General features: G+C 46.1%; 1 protein-coding gene across 2 annotated transcripts in view; it reads left to right on the top strand.

The window, feature by feature from the left end:
• The window catches only part of HTR4 (5-hydroxytryptamine receptor 4), a 187967-nt gene that overhangs the window by 77723 nt on the left and 98196 nt on the right, over positions 1–12048 (top strand). The window lies entirely within an intron of this gene.

Genomic DNA, 12048 nt, shown 5'->3' with positions numbered 1-12048 from the left:
CAAATTAACATTTAACCTGAGTTTTGAAAAAGACAATGGAATTGGGGAGGGCAGACTGTTGGATTTGCTGGATTTAACACGTAACAGCTTGCAGAAAAGGGAGAGGGTTTGATCTGCAAGGTGACTGAAGTAGCTGAAAGCACTACTTTGGTCAAAACAGATAAAGAATCTGGTGTTGAAGCAGGTGATAGAACCACATTTCCAAGATGTCATCATTCGTTGCTTAATTTATTCAAACAGATATTCGCCGAGTACCTACTATATACCAAGAAAATTTACAAAGCCTCTGTTTTCATTGCACTTGTAATGTACTAGGGGAGGGGCAACTGAAGTTAATAGGCATCAATTAAGCAAAGGAACATACAATATGTTAGCTAAATATCATGAAAAAAGTAAGGTGGCATAGAGAATCTTAGCATGACAAGGTGTGTTACATCAGTTAGAATGGTCAGGGAAGCCGTTTGTGATGGGGTTCCATTTGAGAAAGAGACGTTATTGAAAGGAGGGAGCCGGCGCCGCGGCTCACTAGGCTAATCCTCCGCCTTGCAGCGCCGGCACACCGGGTTCTAGTCCCAATCCGGCGCCGGATTCTGTCCCGGTTGCCCCTCTTCCAGGCCAGCTCTCTGCTGTGGCCAGGGAGTGCAGTGGAGGATGGCCCAAGTGCTTGGGCCCTGCACCCCATGGGAGACCAGAAGTACCTGGCTCCTGCCATCAGATCAGCGCGGTGTGCCAGCCGCTGTGGCCATTGGAGGGTGAACCAACGGCAAAGGAAGACCTTTCTCTCTGTCTCTCTCTCTCACTGTCCACTCTGCCTGTCAGAAAAAAAAAAAAAAAAAAAAAGGAGGGAACTTGGTTTATAGTCAACTCAGGAGAAAAACACAACAAAACACTATGCAGGCCGGCGCGCGTCTCACTAGGCTAATGCTCCTCCGCCTGCGGGGCCGGCACTTTGGTTTCTAGTCCCGCTTGGGGCACCGGTTCTGTCCCGTTTGCTCCTCTTCCAGTCCAGCTTTCTGCTGTGGCCCAGGAAGGTAGTGGAGGATGGCCCAAGTGCTTGGGCCCTGCACCCGCATGGGAGACCAGGAGGAAGCACCTGACTCCTGGCTTCAGATCGGCCAGGCTCGACCATTTGGGGTGTGAACCAATGGAAGGAAGACCTTTCTGTCTCTCTCTCTCACTAACTCTGCCTGTCAAAAAACAAACAAACAAACAAAAAACAACACTATGCAAAGCTGGAATGCACTTGACATATTGGAGAAATAGTGAGGAGGCTCTGTGCTGGAGCAGAGTAAGGAGAAAAACCAGTAGGAACAGAAGGGAAACGGGTGGCTGGTACCAGATTCCGTACACCCTTTTGATATCATGGTGGGAACTTGAGATACTCTGCATGTGTGGGGAAGCCATGAAAGAATGCTCAGGAGAACATACACATTGTTAGCCTTGAATTTCAGAGATGGGCTCTGTCTTTTATGTAGAGAATAGGTCTGAGGATTGAAAACAGAAGTTTATTGTAAGAAATAAACTTTTAAGACGTAAGTTTGAGATGATGGTGGCTTGGACTGTGATTCGTGGGACCACAGGAGAGAAGTGGTCAGATTTGGGATGAAGCTGTAATTCCAGGACATCCATAGTAGGTAATAAAAACTCGTAAAAATGCTAAAAATTATTCTTTGTTTATAAGCAGCTTCAGGTGGATGGGTAAAAAATGAGAGTCAGCATAAGTGCCACAGTTTATAGCTACATTAGCAATTTAAAACTTCTAAAATTAAGTGTATTAATAAGTTTAATAACTGGTTGGACAAATAAAATTTGTCTATTTAATATACTTACCAAGGCAATTTTATGTGCGATGTCCAATATAGGCAACACGTTTTGAAAAAGCAACTTTGTGGGAGTGTCATTGTGGCAAAGTGGGTTAAACCGCCACGTGCAACACTAACCTTGATATTGCAGTGCCGGTTCAAGTCCTGATGGCATTTGTCACAAGCTTCTTTTAGATATGCATTTATGTACTATAAAATAGTTATGCAGGTGGCCAGGATGGGATGCCATACAGACATTTTTGATGAAGTTTACTATGTACGATTCTGCCATGGATGCTCACTGGAACTGTGTAGGAGAAGTGAGTGGAGGATCTGACCCAGGTAGAGAATCTGAACTATCTTGGAGTAGCAGCTCATTATTCTTGCCTCCATGCTCACCCCTCCCTAGTCTTCTCTTCTAGAATGTGTGCATGGTGGCCCATGTAAATGTGAGTACACACATGTTCATAGTGAACTGGAATGCAGAGACTTTGTCTTTAATATTCATGCCTCATTGAGATATTGGACACTTCCCACACCTCTTTAGCTTATGGAAGCTCCATATGACCCCCAAATCTTACTCCTTCCATGTTTACCACCTTCTGATTCCATCTCCACTTCTATGGCAATTCGCCGCGTATTTTTTCTTCTTCCCGATTCTGTCACATTTGATTTTCTCCCAGTTACGTCTGGAAAAACTCCAAGAACTTGTTACTCACCCTGCCTTTCCTTTGGATGCTATTTATGCTTTTCATTTCGACAGCCGTCAACCAAATGACTGCATGCTCTCACAATGATCAGTCATCGACCAGGCTGAATTTCTTGCTATACTGGGAGCCAGAGGGCCAGGACAAATGCGAGCACCATTTGTTTATATTTGAAATGAACAGAAAAGATGATTAATAGTGTCTAGAATTTACAGAGTGCATGCTACATGCCAGGCAACATTCTAAGTGCTCCATGTGAATTTCCTTAACCCTCACAGTAATTCCAGTTCTCTGGAAATGACTACGTAGTAGACATAGAAGCATTGGTAGCCCTCAAGGTAGACCAGGGGTGGCTCTGATAGTCTCTGGAGAAACTGCTTGACTCAGAGATGACTGATGGCCCCAATGCACTTGACTGAGAGTTTACTAGAAGTACTGACAGGAAGAAGGGGCACAAGACCATAATGACTACAGGAGATTAAATTTGCTTCAGGCAAGTTCTAACTTGTATAGCTTTCTGGAGAGGTAAACAGGGATCATGTTAACCCAGGTCAATATTTGGTATTGTACCCAAATAGCAGTGAAAGAATTTAGAGCAAATGGAAGAAATGACCTCATTATTTTTAGGGGAAAGATACATTTTCACTTCAGTTCTGAGGATAGTTGGAAAAGATTAAGATACAAGGTAAAGTGATCAGTTAAGGGATAGTTGATGTAGTCAGTACACAAATAGGTTTTTGGCACTTTGATGTGCCAGACACTGTTTTAGGTGGTAGCAATATATGGGTAAATGAAACAGGTCAGTTGTCTGTTTTGTTTTGTTTTCTTTTCCTTTTAAGATTTATTTATTTATTTGAAAGTCAGAGTTACACACAGAGAAAAGGAGAAGCAGAGAGAGAGAGAGAGAGAGAGAGAGAAGGATCTTCTGTCTGCTGGTTCACTCCCCAATTGGCCACAAGGCCCAGAGCTGCTCTGATCCGAAGCCAGGAGCTAGGAGCTGCTTCTGGGGCCTAAGGACTTGGGTCACCTTGTACTCCTTTTCCAGGCCTTAGCAAAGAGCTGGATTGGAAGTGGAGTAGGTGGGATTCGAACCAGCACCCATATGGGATGCTGGCACTGCAGGTGGCGAATTTACCTGCTATGCCACAGCACCAGCCCCAGTTGTCTGTTATCTTACATTCAAGCCTTTCTAGGTCATGTGTGTATGGCTTTGAAGTGTTAGGGCAACAGTGAAGGCAGTCTCGGTTCTTGTCTCACGTAGAAGTATTTCCATGTGGAAGGGACAGTGAGCAAAGCAAGATTTATTTAAGGCAGAAACCTCGCACCACTGCAGTCGGTGGGGAGGGGGAGGAGGGGGCTGCACAGGAGCAATACCCAGAGAAACTTGACAGTGTGAGGTCTGTTATGCACAATTCAGGGGAGCAGAATAACAGCTAACAAACAGGGCAGGGGCAAAATCCACCAGAGGGCTGGAATTGTAATCCTGTCTAGCCTGCTTGTGATTAAACAAAACACTCATCAGAAGAGTAGGTTTGGTAACTTTGTCTTTGTGTTGTCATGATAAAACTAGAAACTCATGGGGGGGGGGGGGGGGTGTCAGTATTTAGCTTTACTGGAGCAACTTCTGTGGAGGAGCCAGTATTTTGTCCACTCTTAAAGAGGCTTTGCCCCTTTTTCTCATTGCAACAGGGACCTGGCCTACCTGGCCCATTAGCCCACCTAACTCCTAACAGGGGGAGCATACCAGGTAATGGCTGTGAAAAAATCAATAATACAAGGGGGTAGAGAGTGAGGGGAGCTTCTATTTTATTTTATTTTTTAAAGATTTATTTATTTATTTGAAAGTCAGAAGTCCACAGAGAGAAGGAGAGGCAGAGAGAGAGGGGGGTCTTCCATCTGCTGGTTCACTCCCCAGTTGGCTACAACAGCTGGAGCTGCTCTGATCCGATGCCAGGAGCCAGGAGCTTCTGGGACTCCCACACGGGTGCAGGGGCCCCAGGACCTGGGCCATCTTCTGCTTTCCCAGGCCACAGCAGAGAGCTGGATGGGAAGTGGAGCCGCCGGGACTCAAAGCAGCGCCCATAAGGGCTGCCAGCACTGCAGGCCACAGCTTCACCTGCTACACCACAGCGCTGGCCCCCAGGAGCTTCTGTTTCAAATTGAGATGCCAGGAAAACATGCTCTGTGGAAGTGAATGTGAGAGGAGACCTGAATGAAGTGAAAAGGTGAGCTGGTCTGATCCCTGAGATAGAAAGATGGAGAGGAAGCATCAGATGAGAAGTCCTGAACTAGGAGCGTGACTGGCTTGTTCTGGATACAGTGAGGGAGCCTGGAGGCCTTTATAGCTGGAACAGTGGGAGACAGAAGGAGACTGATGAAAAATGGAGGCAATAGAAGGAGCCAACGTCCAACTTTGTCAAGTTACTTAGACCATGTTCAGGGTCCTGGGCAGTGGTCTCAGTGGGATAGCAAGCATTTGAAGAACAGTGTGTATGGGAGTGGTAAGTGGCAACCTAACTGTTTTACAAACTCATTTGTCTAGTGGGTGGTAAGTGGATTGTACGTGGAAAACAATAGAAGCAGAAATCCCAGTTGGAAGGCCTTTGCAGTCATACAGGTGAGGGAGGCATGAGGTAGTTGAAACTAGAGAGATAATGGTGACAGAGCAGGGAAAGGCGAGAATCGGGAGTCATTTGAAGGGAAAAGCTAACAGGTGGTGGTATATGTGAGGAATAAGAAACAGACTGGTAAAGAAAGACTCTGAGATTTTTAGCTTGAATAAATGGAAAAAAAATAGATTTTGCACTTATTGAAATGGGAATCAGGCTTAAGGCAAAGGAACTGAAGAATTCAATTTCTGATGTGTTAAGTTTAAGGTCTTTGGTAGATGAATACCTGAATGTAAAGGAGGCAGTAGGTTAGGAGTGATAGTAGTAGTGTGGGCAAAGATGAGAGAGACTTTTATTTGGGAATTGACAACAGATTGAGTATCTTTTAAACTTCTTCACTTTTCTCCAAAGTAGATGATAACTTGGGTAAGGTAGATGAAATAATTGAATGAGGTGTTTTGTTTCTGGCTTGGTCAACTAGAATTACAGTTCTCCACTCAGTGGGAAAAACCAGAGAAATGAATGTCTCTCAGTTAAAGTTCCTTTTTATAGGCTTTTATTTTTTATTTTTTTAATTAAGGTAAACAAATTTCATTTATTTCATAGTGATACTTCCCACCCTTCCTCCTCCTTCCTCGTTTATTCTGTGTCTTAATTTTTACAATGGTGTACATTCAGTTTACTTGTTTTTAAGATGTATTTATTTATTTAAAAGTCAGAGTTAAACGAAAGGGGGGGGGAGTCTTGGATCCGCTGGTTCACTCCCCAGTTGGCTGCAAAGGCTGGAGAGCTGTGCTGCTCCAAAGCCAGGAACCAGGAGCTTCTTCCGGGTCTCCCACGCGGGTGCAGGGGCCCAAGGACTTGGACCACCTTCTACTGCTTTCCCAGGCCATAGCAGAGAGCTGGATCAGAAGTGGAGCAGCTGGGACTCGAACCGGCGCCTATATGGGATGCTGGCACTGCAGGCATCGGCTTCACCTGCTATGCGGCAGCACCAGCCCCTAGTTTACTTTATACTCACAAGATTAACTCTACATCAAGTGTTTTTCATAAAGTCTCAGAGTAAATAGTTTCAGCTTAGCAGGGCAGGTCATACAGGCTCTGTTGTAATTATTCAAGTCTGCCTTTTTAGTGTGAAAGCAGCCATAGAAAAATACATAAATGATTGAAAGCGATTGTGTTTTAATGAAACTTTATTTACAAAAACAGGCAGTGGGCTGGACTTGGCACACTGGTTTTCATCTGGCTATTCTTGAAGCAGAATAAGCAGTTTCTTCTTTGCTGTGGGTATAGGATTTTTTTTTAACATGGTCAGAGGTAGAGTTGAAAAGAAAAACGATAATGCCTTCCAACAGCAAGTCAAGATCCTGGCACGATCGGCAGAGTTGGATCCATCAGTCATTGGGCCCAGTGGTGGGGGCAGGTCCCAGCTAAGGCAGCGGGAGAAGGCTGTTGTCCAAGGATGGGAAATTCCACTTTTCCTGGAGTGCTTATCCTTGGGGTAGATGATTGACCACGGTGGAGAGGCTGCATGCAGTCCAGTTTTTCCCTGCACTAGATTTCAAATAATCACGGGGGTAATTTTGAGGAAATAATCAGCCAGATACTGAAAACACGCCAAGTATTTTCTTCCAAAGGCAGATACATCCGTGGCTGTTGAGCATGTTTCTAAACACTGAGGGGAAAGAAATGCTGGCAAAATTAGCCAGGAACCCTATACCATCACCACATGTAAAGGTAAAAGAAAAAAAAAATCCTGCTGTTGGCTCAGTTTCAACTTTGGAAGAATGAGTTTCCTTAAAGTGAGATCTACCTTTGAATTCCAATTTACTGGCTCTGATATTCAGCATTTCATTTCCAAGAAGAATGGAATCCCTGGGAGTTCACACACTGTGCAAGGTTGAGAATCTTCCCATATGTACACGCTACCATGTCTCCTCTGGTCTGGCTTGGCTTTATATTCAGGTTGGTCTCAGAACAGTGTCTGATCTTGATACCCTTTGAATCCTTTGTAGCTTTTAACTCCATTATAATCTATACAGATAGATCTTCTTTGGGCTTTGAAGTTTTTCTCATGATATGTGTGATTTTTGAGGTCCCAAAAACTCTATTGAGAGCTTGTCACAAGAATTTTACTCCACATGTTTGCAGTTAAAAAAATATCTAGGCTTCATCAGCTGTGCACCAACCACAACCCCAATTCTCCCCTTCCTAATCTGCCACCCTTGTCTATAGGGTCTTCAAAAACAACCAGAAAGTATTCTATTAGAAGTACTAGGAACTCCACTGGGAAATGAAGTGTATATTTCATATACATATATGTATAATTACACCTTCTAGGACTTACTTTTCTTGTTCCTCTACCATTTTCATACCAGAGTGTTTTTACAAGGCATATTAGGCTATCAGCAGCAGCATTTTGGATCTTAGGTTTCTAGACAAAAAGCAAAACTTCAACAGGTCTTTTTAAAATAAAGTATTCCCTTCCAAAGTAGTATGCTTAAAAGTTACACAGAAAAGCACTGGACTAGCTTCACAATGTGTGGGCCTAAATCCCAGCTCCACCACTTGATCACTGTTGGGTCTAAGTCTCTTAACCATTTGAGTACCTGCCTCTTGTTTTTCTTTTTTTCAATTTATTTTATTTGAGAGAGAGTTACAGACAGAGAGAGGAAGAGACAGAGAAAGGTCTTCTGTGTGCTGGGTCACTCCCCAGACGGCCACAATGGCTGGAGCTGGGCCCATCCAAACGGGTGCCAGGAGCTTCTGGGTCTCCCATGGGGATGCAGAGGCCCAAACATTCCCCAACCATAGCAGAGAGTTGGACTGGAAGTGGAGCAGCTGGGATACCAACTGGCACCCATATGGGATGCCAGCACCACTGGTAGAGGCTTAGCCCAGCAAGCCACAGTGCTGGGCTCCGTACCTGTCTCTTCTTTTGTGAAAATTGCGCAATGAAGTTAGGCCACATGACACTTGTAAAGATGAAAGGATCTAACATAAAAGTCCTCCCTAGTGCACTGTTGGCTAGATAGTAGACACTTAATTGTGGGGAGCAGCCCGGACTAGACTGAGTTACTGGAATTAAGACTTATTCTATGCATCTGCTCTCCCACAATATGGCGCTGGGAGAGAAGTAAACAGCTTCCGCACAGCTGCCTCCAGTTCAACCAATAAACTGTAGGACTTGCTCCTGATTGGAGAGCAGCGTACTCGGCGTGTGGGCAGCCGAGTTAGGATTGGCGGAGGAGGACTATAAAGGAGGAGAGAGACGGCATGCACCAGGAACATCTATGGGGAACATCTAAGGGAACCCGTGCAGCCCCCGAGAAGAGCCGGCCGGCGGTGTGCCACTCCCCTGCGGAAGTGGGGAATGTGGCCAGGGGGAACTGCCCTTCCACGGAGGTGGAAGGGATAGTAGCCAACCCGGGAAGAACCAGCAGCAAACCCGGGGAGGGCCGAGCAGACAAAAAGAACAGCGCAGGGTCCTGTGTCGTTCCCCCACAAAGATGGGGAGCGACATAATGGTGCCGTGACTCGGATAGGAAACCTAGCTCGGATAGGAAACTTAGGACGGATATGAAACTTAGGAGGGAAGAAACGGGAAGAGCTGGGAAAATACCGGAGAGAGAGACTAGCAAACAGCCTAGGGAAAAGCCGGACGAAAAGGGTGCCGGAAGAAGCTATTGAAAGCCTAGGCATAGACTCGGATACGGACTACGGGGGGAAGCTGGGAGAAATCTCTAAGGTCGAAAGCGAAAGTGAAAGCTAGAACAAACAGACTCGGATACGGACTGTGGGGAGAGGCCAGGAGAAATGAGGGAGAAATTTGTTGGAGGAAAGCTTAGGGAAACATACCGGGTAGAGAAAAGTGTTAGGGAAATTGAAGCCGTGGGGGGCAGGCCAAGGCGGACACGAAAGCCACTTTGGGATTCTCAAGTTAGCCCGGGAATGGGGGGCGAAAAGTTGAAACCAGAAGCTGAAACATAAGCCAGATTGGGATCCTTCTGATTAGCCCGGGGAGCAAAGGACGGGAAGCCAAATCGTGGGGCGGAGACGTATGCTGGGTTGAATTCGCCAGGCTAGCCCGGGGAACTTAGATTGAATGCTAGTGGCGGACACGTAAGCTACGCTGTGTTACTCGCGGAAGCCGCCGCGTGCAGAGAGCACGGGGCGTGAATAGATAGGGAACGGGGCTGGCGCGAGGCCGTGGTGCAGACGCGAAGGGCGTGGAGACCTCGGAGCGCGTGAAGCCAAGCCGCGCAGAGCCGGGAAGCAGCCTCGGGGCGGGCACCGGAAAGCCGCGCAGATGAGAGAGGCGTGGGCTGAAGCGGCGCAGAGCCGGGAACCCGCCGGCGGGGCGAGGTGCCGGAAAGCCGCAGGGATAAGAGAAACAGAAGTTTGGAAGTGGAGTGAGAGAAATGGGAATGTTGGCAGACAGAAGTAAAATGGGAGAAATAGGAATGCCCGGAGATAAATAGAGAAATAGAAAGGCCTCCCTACAATACAACAATTAGAAGGCTTGGATTCGGTCTGCCTAATTAAGGCGGTAAGCGCCAGCAGGCGGCTCGACCAGAGTGTGAGCCGCAGGTCACCGAACACAGGCACGCATCAGCGCCTAAAAACCTCCTCATAACATGGCGAAGAGAGGACCCGGATTCGGTTTGCCTGATAGGACTTGTAAGAAACTGTGGCAACTCTAGCAAGTAGAGCAGAGTGTGTGCCGCGGGACACCGAAGACAGGCGCGTATCAACGCCAAAAAATAAAAAGAAAGGGGGATCTGTGGGGAGCAGCCCGGACTAGACTGAGTTACTGGAATTAAGACTTATTCTATGCATCTGCTCTCCCACAATATGGCGCTGGGAGAGAAGTAAACAGCTTCCGCACAGCTGCCTCCAGTTCAACCAATAAACTGTAGGACTTGCTCCTGATTGGAGAGCAGCGTACTCGGCGTGTGGGCAGCCGAGCTGGGATTGGCGGAGGAGGACTATAAAGGAGGAGAGAGACGGCATGCACCAGGAACATCTATGGGGAACATCTAAGGGAACCCGTGCAGCCCCCGAGAAGAGCCGGCCGGCGGTGTGCCACTCCCCTGCGGAAGTGGGGAATGTGGCCAGGGGGAACTGCCCTTCCACGGAGGTGGAAGGGATAGTAGCCAACCCGGGAAGAACCAGCAGCAAACCCGGGGAGGGCCGAGCAGACAAAAAGAACAGCGCAGGGTCCTGTGTCGTTCCCCCACGAAGACGGGGAGCGACACTTAATAAATTAATGTCAACATCTACACAGGATGTTCCATACTGAGGGGCAAAGGAATGTAATGTGCAGTGGAGTAAAAGAGGTTAAGATTAAGAGCAACCTGTAGACATTTCTAGGTCAACAGTTGTCAGTGTTAGTCCTCATGCCAACAGCGTCAGCATCACTTGAGAGCTTGTTAGAAAAGTCGGACTCTGCCTCACATATACTGAATTAGAATCTGAATTCTGGGGGTGCAGAAAGTGTGTTATTTATTTTTACATATTTTCTTGAGAGGAAAAAGAGACAGAGAATGAGAATTGGAATGAATAGATGGAGAAAAAGACAGCTCTCATCTACTGGTTCATCTCCCAAAACGCTGTATTGACTGCAACTGGACCAGACCAAAGTGAGCAGCCAGAAATTCAGTCCAGGTCTTCCCCATGAGTGTCAGGGCCTCATCTACTAGAGCCATTTCTGCTGCCTTCCAGGGTGCATTAGCAGGGAATCACAGGACCGAGCTGGCACTCCACTGAGGGAAGTGGGCATCTCAACCTCCACATCAGATGCCTCCTCTGAAACTTGTGTTTTACCCAGCTGATTCTAGTGCTTGTTCATAGATTTCAAGCCCTACTGCTATGATGCTGCTTTTTAAGAGACAATGCTGTATCAATTACCTTATTGAATCCTGTTAAAAATAATTTGGAGAAAATTCCATTAAAAAACTAATTGCATCACCTGAAAACTTATTTAGTGATCCCAAAGTAGCATAAGCCAAATGTTAAGGAATATTCTCTCAAGAAAAAAAATTTCTACCTAGTTTGAAAATATGAGACTTACCTCAAATGGTAGAGTTAGAAACATACCAGGGGATTCCAATTCAATGCCATCTCACTGGTCCCAGTGATCAATTTCTGTTCACAATTGATCATAATGATAGGACTAAGAACCAAAGGGATCACATAAATAAGAATAGTGTCTGCAAATACTAGCTGATAGAATAAAAAAGGGAGAGAATGATCCAACATGGGAAGTGAGATACACAGCAGACCCATAGAATGGCAGATGTCCTAAACAGCACTCTGGCCTCAGAATCAGCCCTTAAGGCATACGGATCCAGCTGAAAAGCCCATGAGAGTATTTCAGGCATGGAAAGCCAAGACACTCTGGGGAGAAAAAAAAAAAAAAAACCTAAATGAAAGATCTCCGCGAGTGAGATCCCAGTGGAAAGAACGGGTCATCAAAGAAGGAGGTACCTTTCTCTGATGGGAGGAGAGAACTTCCACTTTGACCATGGCCTTATCTAAATATCAGTCAGTGAACTCAGGGGGCTTCCATAGCCTTGGCAGCTCATGACAAGAGCCTAGGGTGATTACTGAGGCCATAAACAGGAGTGTCAATTTGTAAAGTCAACAACAGGAGTCACTGAGCACTTACTCCTCATGTAGGATCTCTGTCCTTAATGTGCTGTACATTGAGATTTAATGCTATAACTAGTACTCAAACAGTATATTTCACTTTATGTTTCTGTGTGGGAGCAAACTGTTGAAATCTTTACTTAATGTATGCTAAACTGATCTTCTGTATATAAAGAGAATCGAAAATGAATCTTGATGTGAATGGAAGGCGGGAGGGAGTGGGAAAGGGGAGGGTTGCGGGTGGGAGGGACATTATGGGGGGGAAGCCATTGTAATCCA

The sequence above is a fragment of the Oryctolagus cuniculus genome, chromosome 6 (genome assembly GCF_964237555.1).
Source record: "Oryctolagus cuniculus chromosome 6, mOryCun1.1, whole genome shotgun sequence".
Taxonomy (NCBI): Eukaryota; Metazoa; Chordata; class Mammalia; order Lagomorpha; family Leporidae; genus Oryctolagus; species Oryctolagus cuniculus.
Note: the sequence above shows the minus strand (reverse complement) of the source record. Positions and strands in the feature narration are given on the sequence as shown.